Source organism: Martes martes, assembly GCF_963455335.1.
Source record: "Martes martes genome assembly, chromosome: 1".
Classification (NCBI taxonomy): domain Eukaryota; kingdom Metazoa; phylum Chordata; class Mammalia; order Carnivora; family Mustelidae; genus Martes; species Martes martes.
The window spans coordinates 60,715,815-60,734,154 of record NC_137888.1 but is presented as its reverse complement, the minus strand read 5'-3'; the positions used below and the strand labels follow the sequence as shown (position 1 = coordinate 60,734,154).

Sequence of the window (18,340 nt, the reverse complement as noted above, 5' to 3'; positions counted from 1 at the left end):
TTTTTTTGGTAATATGCTGGGAATTTCTAGATAGGGTTTCAGGCATGTTGTTATGCATAGTGAGATATATAAAGGTAAATGTTGGTCAACATCTTGTAAACACAATTATGCTAATCTCAAGGGGAAGCATTCTGTCAGTGGAGATTTCTGGTACTATTTAAAATTGGAGATGGATTGTGCTGAATCTTCTTTAGCTGGCTATAGGTTTCATTGTTTTTGTGTATTGTCTGGTTCCAGACATCCAGTTTGTACTGGCCAAGCTGCTTGATGAGTAGGGGCCACCAACATTGCTGCCCTGACTGCTTTCATACCTGCTATGAATAATAGATTTTTCAGCTAGTTAATCATTGCATTGTAACTATCTCTGTTCCTTCTTAGCTGATCACTGCCCAGAGAAGTTTAAGTTCCCCTGTAGCACAAAGCTTCTATTATGTTTCTATACCTGCATTTATTTGTATACTAAAGCATCTATTATTCTTTTTTTTCAAATACTGGTAAATAAGACATGCCACACTTCTTTGACAATTCATCAACTACATATTAAACAATGTACTTCCCTCCCCCCTTGTTAATTATATCCATCTGCCTTTTACCAATTTACTTCCATATACAAACCAATTAACTTTTATTCATTAGTTCCAGGATTTGGTCAAGGAAATACTAACACCTACGTCACAATTCACAGCTTTAAAAGTTTCTCATTGAAATTTTAGTTATTTGAGTCAGTACTATAAGAGACTATCATCATTTTCCCCAAAATGTTTATGAATAAAGGAGGTAGACTTAAACCCAAAATAATCTTAAAAGAATTTTTGCTTCATGTGACACTGTTTGATCCCAGAAATGAGGACAACTGACCAAACCTTATACAGTTAGATTCTTTAGTTTTGGAAAGTTGGAGTTGATTTTTTAAACTTTATGCTGGTGTGAACACACAACGACCAGTAGTGTTCTTTGAAGAATCTAAACCTTATTCAAAATTAAACCTGTTAGACTATCTCTGATCCAACAGGAGGAAAAAAAACAACAACCCTAAAAATACATGTTTTCTAATGGACTTAATATACATAAATTTCCAGGTTGAGTACTTATAATTTCACCATAACCTTCTCTCTAAATGATTTTTTAGTCCTTTTGGAAACTGCGTTCTCAACTTTAAGCTCACACTGTTTTACTTTGCAAGCTCAAGTAATTGAGACCTTACTGGTTTGAAAAGATTAAGGCAGCTTCCGGGGTTGCCTGCTGTATAACTTAACTACCAGTAGAATGATCAGTTTCTCTCATTAGGATTCATTTACCTTCATTTCCTTTGCAAGCTTGTGTTTATTAATGAATAAACTACACTCATGAAACACACTGCTAAATAGATCAATCAAAAGATATCAAGAAAACCATGAACATTGTCTAAGATATGTAGGGGATTTCTGTTTCCTACCTAAATGCTGCTTTCATTCTTCCTCCCTATCTACCTTCCCCCTAATATCCAGGTCTCTCTTTGTACCCTTTAGTGATGACAAGATGTTTTTTATTCCTCTAATGAAGTGGGAAACAGATTTACATGCTTTCTTCTTGGGAATTAGATTACTTATTGTAGTACTGCTCAACGTATCTTTGTAATACTTCCCAACCTCTACCCACAACTAATTAGTGACTTTCAGAATTAGGGAAAATCTTGGTTATGTGGTGGCTCTATATTTACCAGTGATCAAGGAAGTGTTACTAATACACTTGTCAGTATTAAAAAAGAATAAGTAAATAAAGGGCCAGATGGCCAAGCCCAGGACCTATCAAGAACCCAGTATGTGTGGGCTGGTCCAACGGAATGACAGAAGCGTATTACCAGGCTAAGTGAAATCAGAGTTAGGCTTTCACTTATAAGAAAAAGCACATTTTTCAAATGTGTTTTCTTATGATAATAGTGATTTACATGTTCAGACCTCATTTGTACTAGTAACATTTAAAAGCATATATACTTTATATATACTTTATATCAAGAGACAGGAGTGTTTACGTGTATCAGAAAAGTCTCTTGGAATAGGACATAGTGGCATCAAAGTAATGCAGTTACCATGTAAGCATTTTTGCTGGCTCAGAGAAGAATTCTGCTTTGTTCTCTCACGAAAGCCTATGTGTTTACTGTTATAACTTACTTATTACATTTTTATTTTAACTGAATATTTGTCTCTTCCAATAGACTCTACTATGGCTTATGATATAAGGAACCTGGTTATGTAGAGGTTGTTATAGTGAATGACCAGATGAGGGACTAGTAAATATTCTCTAAGTGTTTTCTTACAATAAGAGCATTACAATAGGGGCGCCTGGGTGGCTTAGTGGGTTAAAGCCTTTGGCTTGGGTTATGATCCCAGGATCCTGGGATCGAGCCCCGCATCGGGCTCTCTGCTCAGCAGGGAGCCTGCTTCCTCCTCTCTCTCTGCCTGCTTCTCTGCCTACTTGTTATCTCTGTCAAATAAATAAATAAAATCTTCAAAAAAATTTTTTTAAAAAAGAGCATTACAGTAGTGGTTATAATACGATTAACTTAAAGAAATTGTGAAAATAAATTCCCTTCCTTTCCTATGATTTAATTTTCTTTACATGTATACATATATAAATATCTTATTTCCTACTGTAATTTCCATTTTCATTTATTTTCTTTTATCTTGCAAGTATGTACTTTTGGAAGACATTTTAAATCTTTATGGTTTCTGGGATAGATAGATGGATCAGAGAATTGCTGGGTAGGTAAACTGACTAAATAGAATGTACATTTTTTGAGGGGAGCCTGGGTGGCTCAGTCTATTAAGTATCTGTCTTTGGCTCAGGTCATGATCCCAAGGTCCTGGGATTGAGCCCCTCGTCAGGCTCTCTGTCGTCAGGCTCTTTGCTCAGTGGGGAGCCTGCTTCTCCCTCTTCCTCTGCCTCCTGCCCCACCTGCTTGTGCTTTCTCTAATAAATAAATAAAATCTTTAAAAAAAATAGAATGTACATTTTTTTAAAGATTTTACACCTCACAGCTATACAAATAATGGAGAGAAGATTAGCTAACCATGGGCCTCCCATCTTCTTTCTCGCCATGCCTTCTTTCCAAACTCCAGCAGATATTTAGTAAATGTCTGCTCTGCCAGCAACTTTCCAGGTGCTAGATATAATTTCTGAACAATAGCGACATAGCCCTTATTCTTGCGGGGCCTACTGTCTAATAGGAAAATATAATAAACACATAAATAAGCATTACAAACATAGATATATAATAAAATGGCTTATTTTGCTGGATTTCTCAATTCTGGCATGAGTTAGGGAATTTATAGTGGAGAAATTATCTTCATTGACCTGCCGTATTAATAATAGTAGATCACTTCTAGATTTTAAAAATGCAGGTTGGCCAAATTATTTCAGATTATGTTTCATGGGGTGGGTGGCCTTGGGATGAAGATAGATAAAGCAATACTTGCTTTCAAGGTGAATCAGAAAGAAACCAGCTTTATAAACCTGGCTTACTATATATGAGGTAAGTGACCTCAATATGTTTCAGATCTCAGACTAAAAAATCATGGGAATTTTTTAAATGACAAAATATTATCTCTTAAAAAGATTGTTTATGAATAGTCCAGAGTTTACCTGTGAACTGGGTTGTAGTAATGGTGATAAAGGAGTAGGTGATAGAAATGTATATTTATCCTTCCGCTCTTTGGACATGTGTGTGAAATAATTTTGTCTCTGATCAGATTGTTCATTATGTTCCCTTTGGATGTGTGTACTGTTTGGCCTTCCAGACTTGCATGCTCATTCAAAGGCATTCCAAGTCATTATGCTGGACTTCAGCCTTGTTCAGTAAAAAGGCCGTTTCCTCCATCAGCTGTCCACTTGGACATACATCCTTTTTACTCTCAAAAAGATTTTATATGCATTCAGAGTATATTAGATGGATTTGTCAAATTACTCACAGATAATCAGTTTTTTAAAGTTATAATTTGAGCTATGACCTCTCAAACTGTGAATTATAAGGTTTGACCCTTTGGTTCACTGTTTGACACAGCAGCCATTAATTACAGTTTTTAAAAGGACATTTTATTTCAGTTAGAATTTGTGTTATGAAAACAGTTTAAATATTTTTTTCCTCTAACTTTTAGGAATAAATGCTGAAGTGTAAATGTATGTATGTGTGTTTATATATATATTTATCTATTGTATTTATTAAATATTATATATAAATATGTTATATATAATAGCTATTTATTATATTTGACTATAAATATTATATATTCAAATATAAGGAATAGCTAACTTGCATAAGCATGCTATAGTCAAGTGTATTTATGCATATTTTTACCACTACATTAAATCTGTTATACATACCCATAAAAATTTTTCTGTAATAACCTGTGAGTTAACACTAAGATCATACTTATTTTATATAACACTGCTATCAGGAGGAGAGTGACTTTTTAAATATGTTTATCAGGGTGACAGAGACTTTATTATTTTTGAATCTAAGCTTTTCACTTTTCTTTTCCTTGACTAAGGGTAGAGAGGTGAGTACCTACCTATGAATGCCCAGTGTCTGACAGTAATTTGAAAGTCATCTAGATGGTTCAAAGTAGCATGATGAGGGAGAATATAAACTGGTCAGGTGCATTTCACAGATGTGCGTAGCTCAAGGTACTGAAATGAAAAGGACATAGCAGAAAGGTCAGTTTAGCTAAGTGCAGAAAGACATCCAGATGTATGGATTTTTTTTTCTGATTAAGTATATAGCTTAGATTGTATTCTTTTCCTTTTAGACCCATTATTTGCAATTTTTAAGGAAATGTTTACCTCTATTTTCTAAAAGCCAAAGTAAAGGCAATATGTACTAACTAATTGTAGAATTCTTAACAAGACAGAAAATTTCTGAAATTATAAGGAAATTTTTATTTTATTAAGTACATTTAATCATTTTCAGATTTCCCAGACTGTCCTGGGATATGAATCTACTAGCTCGTCCCCCCAGTAGCTTCTATTAATATATAATAAAACAATCTCTTAGATAGACACATTTTAGGAATTTTATTTTCTCATGGCAAAAAAATAATTCTTTGAACTAAATGTAAGGGCTTGTAAATACATCATAGAGATTATGAAATTTGAAAATAGTTTTCAGAGATAAGTACGCTGAGAAAAATTCAGTTTGATTTTCAGGTTTTATACTGACCTCATCCTTGTTTGATAAAGATACCTATTCACCTTTTCTTATTCTTCCTATTACTTAAAAGCTAATACAGGATGACATTGAAAATTATTTTTAATTTGGTCCCAGTCTACTTCCTGAGCCCCTAATTTCCAAACTTCTTTCCCACTGTTCCTATCCTGCCTCACCTTCTTTCCCTTAGCACACAACTCTTTCTACCCACACCGCACTGTTTGCTACCTTTTTTTTTTTTTTAGATTATTTATTTATTTATTTGACAGACAGAGATCACAAGTAGGCAGAGAGGCAGGCAGAGAGAGAGGGGGAAGCCGGCTTCCTGCCGAGCAGAGAGCCCGATGCAGGACTTGATCCCAGGACCCTGGGATCATGACCTGAGCCAAAGGCAGAGGCTTAACCCCCTGAGCCCCCAGGCACCCCCGTTTGCTGTCTTCTTAACATACTGTGTCCTTCCATGTTTTATGCTTTTGCTCTTACACTTCAGTCAGCCTGTTATGGCCTTCATGTGGCCCAGAAAACTGCTCTTGTTTATCCTCGAAGGCAGAATCAACATGTCTTTCCTTAGTGTTTCCTTCACATTTGCTCACATGACTATAACACTTACCACACTATATCATAGTTTTACTTGTGCCTGTCTCCTTTCCTAGATGGTAAGTTTCTTAAGGGAGGGAAATATGCCTTTTTCATCTTTGTGTTTGGCTCAGACCAGGTACTCAATAAATGCTTCTTGAATTGTCTGGTCTATCAATAGACTTAGAGAAACTGTATCAACAATTGTATTCAGAATTTATCCACAACACAAACATAGCAAAAAAGTGATCCTTTAAAAAAATATGTGTATTAAATTTTCTTTGTGTCACGACATGATTTCCTTTAGGTCTCAGTACTTGTTTTGGTTACTTATTTCTGTAGCTCAGTAAGGGAACAAAAGTTGTGTCCTATATGCTGTAATAAAGTTAAGTACCATTTTAAGACAAAAGATGTTTATTAGGGGGAAAAAATAGGACCAAATCAGTGACTTGTCAAGGGAGTTTTAGATCTTCACAAGTGAAATAGCATGGAAATGGAAGGATTAATACAGAAAGTCTTAGGAGTGTTTAATACTCTAGAATTTTATACCTACCACTATTGATGGTTATACGTACTTTGAAACAGCTTTGTATATGTATAGACTTACCCAGGACCTGAAATTAGGCAATAATTAGCCTCTCAAATGGATCTGTTTGGAAAGCATTATAAAATAATAGCTCCCTTCCCAAAGAAAGATGCTGCTGTGTTCAGGCTGCACTCATTTAATGGTGTCTCAACTGAAACAGGTGCCTTACTTGCTTTGTTCTCCAGGAGCAGCTTTATAGATTTAAGCACTGAGTATACAGTACACAGTGGCACTATTAACAAATCAGAATGAGGCCAAGGGAAAACTCATCTAGGATCCACACACCTAAATGCAGTTAGTAAACAGAGACACTAACTCTCATTAAGCATAATTAAACCTAATATTGACTGTAAACTGTTACTTACCTTAAACTTCTCTGTAGAGAGTGTGGAAAGGGATTAACCTAGCAGATTGGGACATTAATTACTACCTCTTTCACATTAAAGTTACCATCAAGAAGGGCTATATTCATAAATAAAACATAGAAGGGATTGAGAGACTGAAAATATGTAAATTTACTTTATAAAAAGGAAAGAAAAGCCTAAATTAAAAAAAAAAATAAGGGAGCTGTGAGCGATGCCAACCCCAGCAAAATGGAACTCTGGCTAATTACTACAAAAAATAGGCTGAAATAATCACAGAAATGTGTCCTTGCCTTCTGACTGACAGAATCTGTTTCACAGGAGACTCCTGTTCAGCTGAGTCCTCTCTTTTTTCATGCGTAGCTTCCTCCTACTGCTGAATCTAATGTGGGGTTTGAGGAGCCGATGAAGGGACCTGGGAGAAATAGAATTTCTTTCCTTTTTTTCCCCCTCGTCATTAATAGCCCTTTATTTATGAAATTGATTATAATGATTGTATAAATGTTGTTAGATTTGTCAGCGAGAAGGCATAGTGCTTTTTTTGTTCGGTCAAAATGGTCTGGTAACTGGTCTCCTGCTACTATTTAATAATCTCCTTCTTGGGTGCAATCTAAAGAGTATGTTGTGAAGGATATAAAAATGTCAGCTAAATTTAAGATCGACTGTTAAGTTTTTATATTATACTGCTGCCCCAAGGGGGGAGGCCAGGATCTGGGAGATAAGAATTTAAAGAGAAAAGCAAAGTAATGACAATACAAACTTATCTACCAGCTTTAGAATCGTCTTCAAAATCTACAGCCTGACTTGCTTGCCATGAATGTATTCTGCTTTCTATTACCTGTTTCCTGTTTCCTTTCCAATAAAGAACCATATACTGTACTCATTTATCGACTTTCTTATTTCTTCACCAGGGTGAGGGTCTAATTTTTGGAACTGAATCAACCTCCAACTTTGCTTATTTAACATGTTAAGCTTCTAGCCAGGTCCTAGTGCTGTCATGCTAAATTTTATCTTTCAGGTGCTCATGAGCGCCAGAGCAGTGTAGTAGTTGTGCATGGGAAAGAGAGAGCCTAGAAATTAAGTGTGGAGCATGTGTTCATTTTAAGAGGATGTGAGGTTTAATTTTAGAATAAAACCCTTAATTTTTTCCCATGAATTTAAAGCTAGTTTCACAGCTCATGGGATGAACTAATGAAACAGAAATAATTAATGGACAAAAATCTATCCTTCATTTTCCCCATTGAACAAAAATTCAAAAACTGGTTGGATGACAGAGGATGAACAAAAACAGTGAGAGTAAGAGTACTTCTATCCTCTGTTCTTGTAACAATCGTGACATTACGAAATAACCATAACAATGGCACTCTTATTAATCAGACATATTTATACAGAATTAGTGTTGGCTTCTGCTCTATATTACCTTTAGTTTTACATGAACTTTTATTATCTGTGCATATCAAAAAAGACATGGTGAATGAACAAAGAAGCCCTGTTATGAGACAAGTATTATTTGACATTTTGGGAAGCTCTTATTATAGGGTTTCCTCTTAAGTGAGAATAACGGGAAGGTTGTCATTAGTTGCACTATTACAGACACTCTGGATTGTTAAAAACAGAAATGGAGCCCACTTTTTTCCTTGAAGAAGATTCATCAGTTAGAACAGCTCGAATGATCCAAGACTTCTGTGACTTGTTCCACACCGCCCACCCCCCGCCAGTCTTCTCTTTTTAGCACGTGAAACAATGATCCCAGAAGGCATCTCTTAAGATCATTGTTTTTCCCTTGGTTTACAGAGCTAGTTGGCTGGATAGTTCTCTCTCTCTCTCTCTCTCTCTCTCTTTTTTTTAAGATGCATAACCAGTTCAGATTTCTGGAAAATCTTTGATTAAGCCAAAATGCAAAAGTCTTGCAAGGTCTATAGCCCTACTGCAAACCAGATGCCTTTTATACTCCATCCTAAAAGAGGGTAGCTCTTAGTAAGTTCTTCTGAGGTATTCTTCCCAGGCTTATGACAGGTCTGACTGGGAATTATGGTGAAAAAAAGCAGGTTTATGGGTAATAAAGAATCTCCTCTTAAAATCATTGGGCCTGGACTTTTAGATTGGTCCATGGTCATGGTTTTTTGTTTTGTTTGGTTTGGTTTGGTTTGGTTTTTTGATTTTGTTTGTTTGTTTGTTTTTCCACAGCTTGGAATAAAATTTTAAGTCCAAAGAATAAAAATATCACTGTTAAAAAGAGAATAGGTGAGTCACTACACTTGCAATACATCAGTTGCCTGAATAAGAACAATGATTCTGAAAGTGGAGGAAGTAGAGATCAAAGTCACCACCTCTGGGGTCTTTTCAAATGACCCTCCCCCAAATTGACAATTATTAGTGTAGATACTTGTCTAAGAGCCAAGGATACTAGAAAACAGTTTGACCAACTGATAATTTAGCTGCTTTTATTCTTTAGAAGTTTAAATATAGAGAATAGAGTAGAGATTTTATTATTGCAGAATTTCCCCCCTACCCTATATCACGTCTTCCTGTCTTATGTTAACAGACACTGAGTTTGGGGGTTCAGTGAAAAAAACAACAAAACCCCTAATAACATATAAGCTCTAAGGAAGAAAAAAAAGGCTGCTAATTTTGGGGTGTTTAAACAGATGTAAAAGCAAACCAAGTTTTCTGAATGAGCCACAAAACAAACAAAAAACAAATAAACATTAAACTTCTCCTATTCAACCATCTATCCTGCAGAGCAATAGAACAGACCAAAACTTTTGTAACTTTTAAAACACTTTAACTGAATCCTTTTAAAAAAGTTGTTTACTTGCTTATTTGTTTTTAATTTCCAGTGTTGTCTATTATACATTTTCAATTGGATGTTAGAAAGATTGGCAAAGCAATTTAACTTGTGGCTATTCTACTAGCCCTAAGTAGGAGGATACTTAAAACCTGTTTCAAACAGGAATTATCATCCTTGTCTGGAGTCAAGAGATTCTTTGGCTTTGAATTCTAGAATGAAACATTTTCATTTTAGGGACATTCACCAAGCCATTTATTTAAGACAGGATCACTCTATATACTTTTTTTTTTTTTTTTTTTTTTTTTTGCTTTTTATAAGGCACTTATTGTTTAAATAGCACTGGAAGGTGGCTCAAAGCAGTATATATTTCCACATGTCTTAAATCCCCTACCGGATTATGAACTGTGGGAGCAAGGAATGTATTATTTATACCTTTATATCCTTGTTAGTGCTGTGGATATTATAGGTATGGAGTGCATTTTTAGGTGATTCTTGTTTTTAATGTGGACAAGCTGAGGTCAGTGAAGAGAGTCACCAAATTGAAAGGTAATTCAGTGAACTTTTTAAATATCAGAATGTGATTCATCTTACTTTTCAAATACATAAAATTTTCAAGGAGGTAAGTTCACCTGTGACCCACAAATCACTAGTTTCCCCTAGTAGCCAATTATGTATTGCCTACCTATGACCTAATCTAAAGCTGGTTATACTTTGGGTTTGTACTATGTCCTTAGTAACAAATCCATCCTTTCATTCATTTAAAAACATTTATTAATGCTAACTATGTGTGAAGCATACAGATGAAAATATAGGGTGTTTGCTGTCAAGACACCTATGGGCTCCTGGGGTCTCAAATACAAAAGAATTCTGTGAGTATTCATACCTTAAGAAGGTACTAAAAAGGTTACTATGGGAACATAGTGATCAAGGGAGAATTCATAAAGATAATACTGGAATGGAGATTTGAAAAGTGAATAGGAGTGTGATATATGAAGGTGGGCAGGGGTGGCAGTGGTGGGAAAGTGGTTGTATTGGAGAACATTCTAGGAAACCGTTAACAGTGTGCAAGAAAGCCTGGAGGAATGTGAAAACCTGACTCATTCAACTGCATCTTTGGGTGGAAGTAAGAAGTAAGGTTAGATGGGTAATTTTGGTCAGATTATAAAAAGCCATAAATCCTAAACTAAGGAGATTGAATTTTACCCTATAACTGTTGGTGAGTCATTGGAAGATGAATGTAAGATAATATATTCAAGAGAGTGGAGGTATAATCTATACCACATAATAATCAAATAGGTATGGAGGATGGCGGAGGAGTCATGAGTGAGCCAGCTTCCCAGCTTTGGTGAATTTTAGTGTCATTTATAAAAAGATAGAAAATGCTCTTGGCTATTATTACCCCTTCTCTTTTCCCAACTACACTCAAATTTCACCAGAGATGTTTATCTTTTCCATTTCCATTTCCTCACCAATATATTCACCAGTTCACCTTGTCTGTATCAGAGATCTTTATCACTTTACCAAACTCTTATTGAGATCTCTTTGGACATTTGATCTTGCTGATCACTTCCTTCTTTTTGAAATGCTTTTTCTGACCTTATTTTCCATGGCATCTTGCCCTCCTGATTTTTTTCTTATGCCTTTATTATTCCCTGATATCTCCTTTGTAGGCATATTCTCCCATATCCAGCTATTATATGCTGGTAATCTTCAAGGTTAGATTCAAAGCACATCTGTTGATGCTCAGCATTTTGGGTATCTGTGTAGCCACAACACATTGAGATGTTTAAATCTCTTTTTGGAGGACCATGTTTCAAAGGTTATTTTTAAGTACATATTATTTTATTCCTTATTATAAGTGAAGGACAATATTCAACACATGCTGTAGGGGAACTTATATGGTAACTTTGGTTTTAATTATACATCCTATAAAATCTTTCTGATGTTTATGTTTTAACCTTAAGCAATGATTAATCCTCCTTGAATCTTACTTTCTTAATCAGTATTATATGGGCAGCCATCCTAGCTCTTTAGATTTCATGATGCTGTGGTTGGATTTTACAACTTGAAAAGGATAGCGAACTCCAAAGGATGTTCAGATGACACTTTGAATTCCATAGTCAAAGTTTATAAAATGTTTAACTGCCTTTTCCACATCTACATTTCACACATTGTTTACTTTATTTAATATAATTCCATGCTTATGGAAATACATATTCTGAATTCCATGTTTACTTAAAAACTCTTAGACAGTTTTTGCCATGACATTTATCAAAAGCTTTTTGACAATCTGAATAGATTGCGTATTCTGGTTATTGCACGTACAGATGCCCAGATATAATATGTTCAATTAACCGCCTGGGGCTTAGGCTTTTGGGGAATTTTACCCTTTTATACATATTTTCCTTGTCTGTCTTTGGTTACCAATGTTGCTTTTAAACTTGCTTTTTATGACTGATTCACATTGCCAGTGTATTTCAGTACTCTGTGAAAATGGCCACTTTGAGGGCAGGTTAAGTTAGATATTCAGGGCACAGTATTATTCAGGGCACTTGCTCAGTGCCCATTTGATGCTATTGATTTATCTACATCTAGCTTATTAATTAATTTTAGAATGACCTTTGCATTTGTTATTATTTGAATCTAGAATCTCCTAATTTGTGTGCTCAAAATGTATTTGAGGCATGGGATTCTCCTTAATGTTTTCCTACTAGGTATGTGTGTGTTTGGATGTACATACATAGTTATTTTTTGTTATTAATTTAGTAAAACTAATCTTCAAATGTTCCTACTTATTGATAGCTAATTTATTACTTTAGCATACCAAAAAAACAAAAAACAAAAAACAAAACAAAAGCAAACTGAAACAACAAGAAAAGAAAGCTCACTTGGTATTGGTATTGGTGTCTCTTGCAAATTTGGCCTCATTTTTCTTATTTATTTACCTTACCCAATATCTAGCAGATGTTTTTTTCTCCCTTAGGATAATTTTTACTATACACTCACAATGTGCAGTCTACTTGGATTATCCCCTCAGACCTTCTACTCTGTGGCCTTTTACTCATCTGAGCAATTTTTCCATTTGAAAAATAAATGGTCTTTTCTCTCATATTTCTTTGTTCTTATCATTTAAGCATACAGTGTGATATTCTCCATTTCCATTTTTCTCTTCCTTTGTGCCCAGTTTTTGGTCCTTGACATTTTTATTGTATAAAAAAATAAATGGTTGAGCGACTTGTGTGATTTTCTGTTGTAAAAATACTACTTTAAGGGTTGCTCTCTATCTCTAACTAGTTGTCCATTAGTGCTCTTTAGTGGAAGTGAGAGATCAGTTTATCTTAGGTTCTGGAAGGAAAAGAACTGAATAATTAAGAGTATCTATAACTTTTAGCTTATGGCCTCTTTAAATTATAGTTACACATAGTTTGGTTCCAAGCTTGCCAGAAATGGGAGAGTTTGTGAAAAAATTAAGTGCAAGTTTACCATTTCTGTCTAGTTTATAAATTCAGATTATTTCTCTTGATATTTTCAAAATGTCATTGCAAACTTAAAATCTATAGAATAAAGACTTTATTCTGCTCTAAATAAAAAAAGTTCCCCCACTCAAGTTCAAACATAAATATTGTGCTGCAGTACTATGCTACCAGCTGATTTAATCTTCATTAAAATTTTTTTTTATATATTTTACTGTTCCTTGATCCTGTGGGTAAGGATAGCAGATAAAGCATTATGAGCTGTTTATCACTGTCACACAAAGTCAGTCACAGAAGTAAAAAAATATTACAATATAAATTCTTTAGACTAGAAACCATGGTTCCTCCATGGATCTTTTCTGTAGAAGATCCACCAAAGAATAAATACTCAGTCAGCATAAATTGGTGGTAAAAATTCTAGTTTTGCTTTGAGAGGGAGCTTTTGAAATAATGAATCTTGGTTAGCTTTAGGGAAAATCTCTTTCCTGAGATGGTACGTATTGAAAAGCGCAGGTAGTTGTGGAGGCACTCAAATAGAGATGAGTCCATTTTTAGTACATTGTGTGGAGAGTGACATGTGTGGAAGTCCATTAATAGAGATGTATGTTGTGTTCCTTTCATTTTATTTTGCTAATGAATTTAGTATCAGATTGATGGGTGCTTGGAACAGAAGACAATTTGCAGAAGTAGGTAGAGCAGTGTACATATCCCAGCTAAAGGCCTACAAAGCGATCTTAATTGGAGGTCAAGGTCTAGATACAAAAGGATAGGTGGAAACACATGCTTCTCATCATGCATGAATTGAACTAGTAACCTTTTGTTTTTGGATTCATATTTCTTTACAGAGGGTAACATCACCTCCTAGGTAGCATTTGGAAATGTGTGGCTGGAATCATTACTGTATTTTAGTTGACAGGGTTAAGAGATGACTTTGAGTCCTGTGATATATCAACTGATTACTTAGAAGGGAGACTTGACCAGCTCTCAAAGTCAATAGCATTCTTGTAGAGAAATGCTATTTGGGCAATCAGATAGGTATCCTTTATAGCAGTAGTTTTCAAACATTTTCATAATAACCTACTGAGAGAAATACAATTAAGTCATAACCTAGTACACACAGAGACATACAATTGAAACAAAAATTTCACAAGACAGTATTTACCCTTCCTATGTGTGACATCGACAAATATGTTACATTCTACACTGTTTTATCTCATTTTACCTTATGCTATTTTTTCCTTTTCTTTAAAGGTCTACAACCCACTATCTTAAAGACCACTTATAGTATATCCTACTATTTGAAAAACAGTGTTGTAGAGATCTTTACATTTCCTGGTAAGAACAAGATAAAGACATAATGACTGAAGAATTGCCTCTAATATGACTTGGTTTCCTTTTACCCTAAGCAGAGCAATCTGATACTAAATTCATTACCAAAATAAAATGAAAAGAACACAACATACATTGCTATTAATGGACTTAATGCATGTCACTCCCCACACATGTGTGACTGTGGTCCAGTTTTGTTTTAGAAGCTGGGCCCATATTCCAACCATCCAGGTGTAAAGCCTAATTGCCACCTTTGCCCTCTGTTACCATGACAATGAGGAAAAAGACCCTAGAAACACTATCTCAGTTCACTCACAGCATTTGGATATAAATACTCAATGTTGCCTCTGTGGTGCATATTAGGAACTATGTGGTATTGTGTTAAAATGAACAGGTTTCAATGAGATGAGAGTGAAACACTGTTCTTCCTGTTAAAGTGAGTCATCGCTTAATTGTGGGATGGTGACTTGGCATATTGGGCCTCTCCCTTGAATGTTGTTGACTGAAACAAATGTGAAGTCAAGTAGCCTGCATGTTTTGGTGCAGTGCCCAATTTACCATGGTTGTATAAATTCTTGGTTTCTTAGAATATTATCAGAATATTGGCTTCTGAGAGTGTTTTTAAGGGGCATGGTTACTGATAGCAGGCATGGTTACTGATAGTAGGCCTGCCATTGCACCTTAATTTTCTTCATGTCCTTCACGTTGAAGTGATTACCCCAGTTAAATCTAGTCCACTATTCTCAGCTAAGGGAGGGAAAGGGTAATTGGGGGAAAAAACAGCTTTTGTAATGATTTTAATATGTGTTTCTAGTAAAGGACCATTATTTGGCTTTCCAGGATACCTACCCTGTTCCCTTAAAAGTCATCAGGAAATAAGCAGAACAACATTTAGTCACACATTGGTGAGTTGAGCATGTGAAGTTTTCTGCTGTCATCTTTCTGGTTCATGTACTGTTCTCATGAACATTTGTCTTCCTGCTTGACTGAAAAGGTTGGGATTTAGCTTCATCCTTGATTTTGTCGTGTTCATCTAGTGACAACTGCAGAATGGCTTAAGTAATGAATTGGAGATTTATATCTGTAGGACCTGTGTGAGTTCCATGAACAGAGCTCAGGAAACTATCCTGTTTATTTTGGTCCTCAACCACTTGGTACATAGATAGATATGTCTGAGTTTTAGTTAGAGTGTCCAGGTAGATAGCAGGAGGTACAACTATCTTGTTTCTGGCTCTTGCCATTTACGGATTGCCCAGAAGTCTCTGGAGCAGGAGTTGTCAGAATTCATTCAGTCATGGGGTGGCTCATGCTACTGTACTAGTTACCCTGGGCTGGTGAGGGGGTGAATGCTTGATTTCCAAAATCCAGGTAACCATAATAGCAGTTGTACTGGACCTAGCAGCTCTGGTGGGATAGTTGTGTGGGATGAAGTACAGTCCAAGTCTCCCACTTGTCAGCTATGATAAAAGTGGTTTTCTTCGGAATTGCTATTAGCCTTTCTATAGTAAAGGAACTTTGCAGCAATGGGAGCTGCAGTTGAAGGCACCATTGTTTCCCTTGTTCCCCAGTATTAGACAGGTCAGGGTAGAATCTACCTAGCTTCACAAGATGTTGTTCCAGCCAAGACCCAGTATCTATTCCTCTGCTATTTCTCTCAGGGAGTGAATGGCTTCTCATAGTATTTACTGTTGAGTGTACTTGCAGTGTCATGAATATTCTTTTACTTTGAAACAGACTTGTGACTATTCAGTTTTCACTTTCTCTCATGTTCCTGTTGAAGAATGCTGGAACTGGTGCTTCTTAAACCCACTCTTTGCTTGGGTGGATCCATCTTGACTCCATAGTCTCAGCTTAAAAGACACCTCTCCAAAGCAACTTTCTCATATCATTCTAGGGTAAGACACTCTTGTTAATCCATACCACAGTAGCATGATTATTTCCTCCTTAACGTATATAGCTCTAGGAAACTGTAAGAGTGTGAGTGTGTGTATATGCGTGTGTATCAATAATTGCATTTACATTTAGTGTAACTATTGACTTTTGAATTTATGTCTTATATTTTGTTTCCTGGTTTTCGGGGGTTTTTTGTTTGTTTGTTTTGTTTTTGTTTTTGTTTTGTTTTTTTGCCTTCTCTTTCCATTCCTCCATTTCCCATTTCCTGCCTTGTTTTGGGTTATTTGAAATTTTTTTTTAGTATTCCATTTTAATTTATCAATTATGCTTTTGACTATATATCTTTGTATAGTTTTTTAGAGGTTCTAAGGTTTCCAGTATGCTTACTTAAGTTTTCATAGTCTTCTCAGAATCAGTATTTTATCACTGCAAGTAGGATGTAGAAATCTTGCCACCATGTAAGGTCATTTACTGTCCCAATTTTGCATTATTGTCGCATATCATATCTATATAGATTGAAACCCCTTTAGATAATGTTATATTTTCACTTTTAACTGTTAAACATATTTTAAAGAACTCAAGCAGAGAATAATAGTTCATTATTTTTACTTATATGTTTATCATTTCTGTTACTTTCTCTTTATTCTTGATGTATAAAGTTTATTTTTAGTGTCATTTTCCTCCTGTCTGGAGTACTTCCTTGAGTAATTCTTTTAGAAAAGGTCTCCTAGCAACAAATTTTCTTAGTTTTGTTTTCATCTGAGAAAATCTTTATTTCACTTCATTCTGAAAAGATATTTTTATTGGGTATAGAGTCTATGTTGACATTTTCTTCCTCTCAGCACTTTAAAAAAAGGGGTGTCATTTCCTTCTGGCTTCTATAGTTTCTTTCTTTTTTTTTTTTTTTAAGATTTATTGATTTATTTTAGAGAGAGAGTTCAGGGGTGGGGAGGAGGGACAAAGGGAGAGGGAGAGAGAAATTCTCAAGCAGACTCCCTGCCTAGTGTGGAGCCCAGCATGGGGGTTGTGGGCTCGTGGGGCTCCATCTCATGACCCCGAGATCATGATCTGAACTGAAATCAGGTACTTAACCAGCAACCACCCAGGCACCCCTGGCTTCTATGGTTTCTGTGGATACCCACTGTCATTTGAATTGTCAGTCCCCTATAGGTATATGTGATTTCCTCTGGATGCTTCCAAGATATTTTTTTTTTCTTATCTTCAGTTTCCACACTTTAATGTTCAGATAAATTGAAATGCTGTATTGGGCATGGATTATTTTTGTTTTTATATTATTTGAGGTTACTACACTTCTAGAGTCTTTAGGTTTATCTATTTCACAAAGTTTGGAAGTTTCCAAATATTTTTCAAATATTTTTTTCAGCACTGTACTCTTTTACTCCTTTCCTTCTGATACTCTAATGACAGGAATGCTAGACTTCTTGTTATTACCCCATAGATCCCTGAGTCTTTTAATTGTTTTTCTCTTTATTCTTCATATTAGATAATTTCAGTTGATCTATCCTGAGGTTCAGTGACTCTTTTCTTTGTCATCTTCATTTTGTCATTGAAAGTATCTGTGATCTTTTTGTTGTTTATTTTATATTTCTGTTTTAAGACTGTTCCTTGTTAGAACATTTTTGTAATATCTATCTTAAGGTCTTTATCAGACAGTTTCAACATTGTATCATTTCAATGTTCATGACTGTTAGTTATCTTTTCTCATGTGAATTGAGATTTTCCTGGTTCTTCATATGCCCAATACTTTTTTTTACTAGAATCTGGACATTTTAAATATTATGTTATGTATAGTTTAAATAAATTAAATAATTTATATATATTATGAAATTTTGAGTCTTGGAGACTCATAAATTATACAGAGAATGTTGATATTTTTGTCTTAGCAGGCAGTTGATCTGTATTTTGTGGTTCCAATGCCAGCTTTATTTTCAGATTTGTCCTGTGTATGTACCAGAGGTTGTCTTGGACCTACGCACAGACCTATGTGTTATTTTTTTTTTCTTAACTTCTTTTGTATGCTGATTAAAATCAGATCCATATATGTGCAGCTTGTGGATGAGCCCAGAATTTCATAGCAATTTTATGGAATTATTTTCCTGAGCCCTTTTCTCTCCATGATATCTCTGG

General features: G+C 35.2%; 1 protein-coding gene across 9 annotated transcripts in view; it reads left to right on the top strand.

Moving 5' to 3' along the window:
- ZBTB20 (zinc finger and BTB domain containing 20) overlaps positions 1 to 18,340 on the top strand; it is a 774,313-nt gene that overhangs the window by 159,897 nt on the left and 596,076 nt on the right. The gene's annotated exons all lie outside the window — the stretch shown is intronic.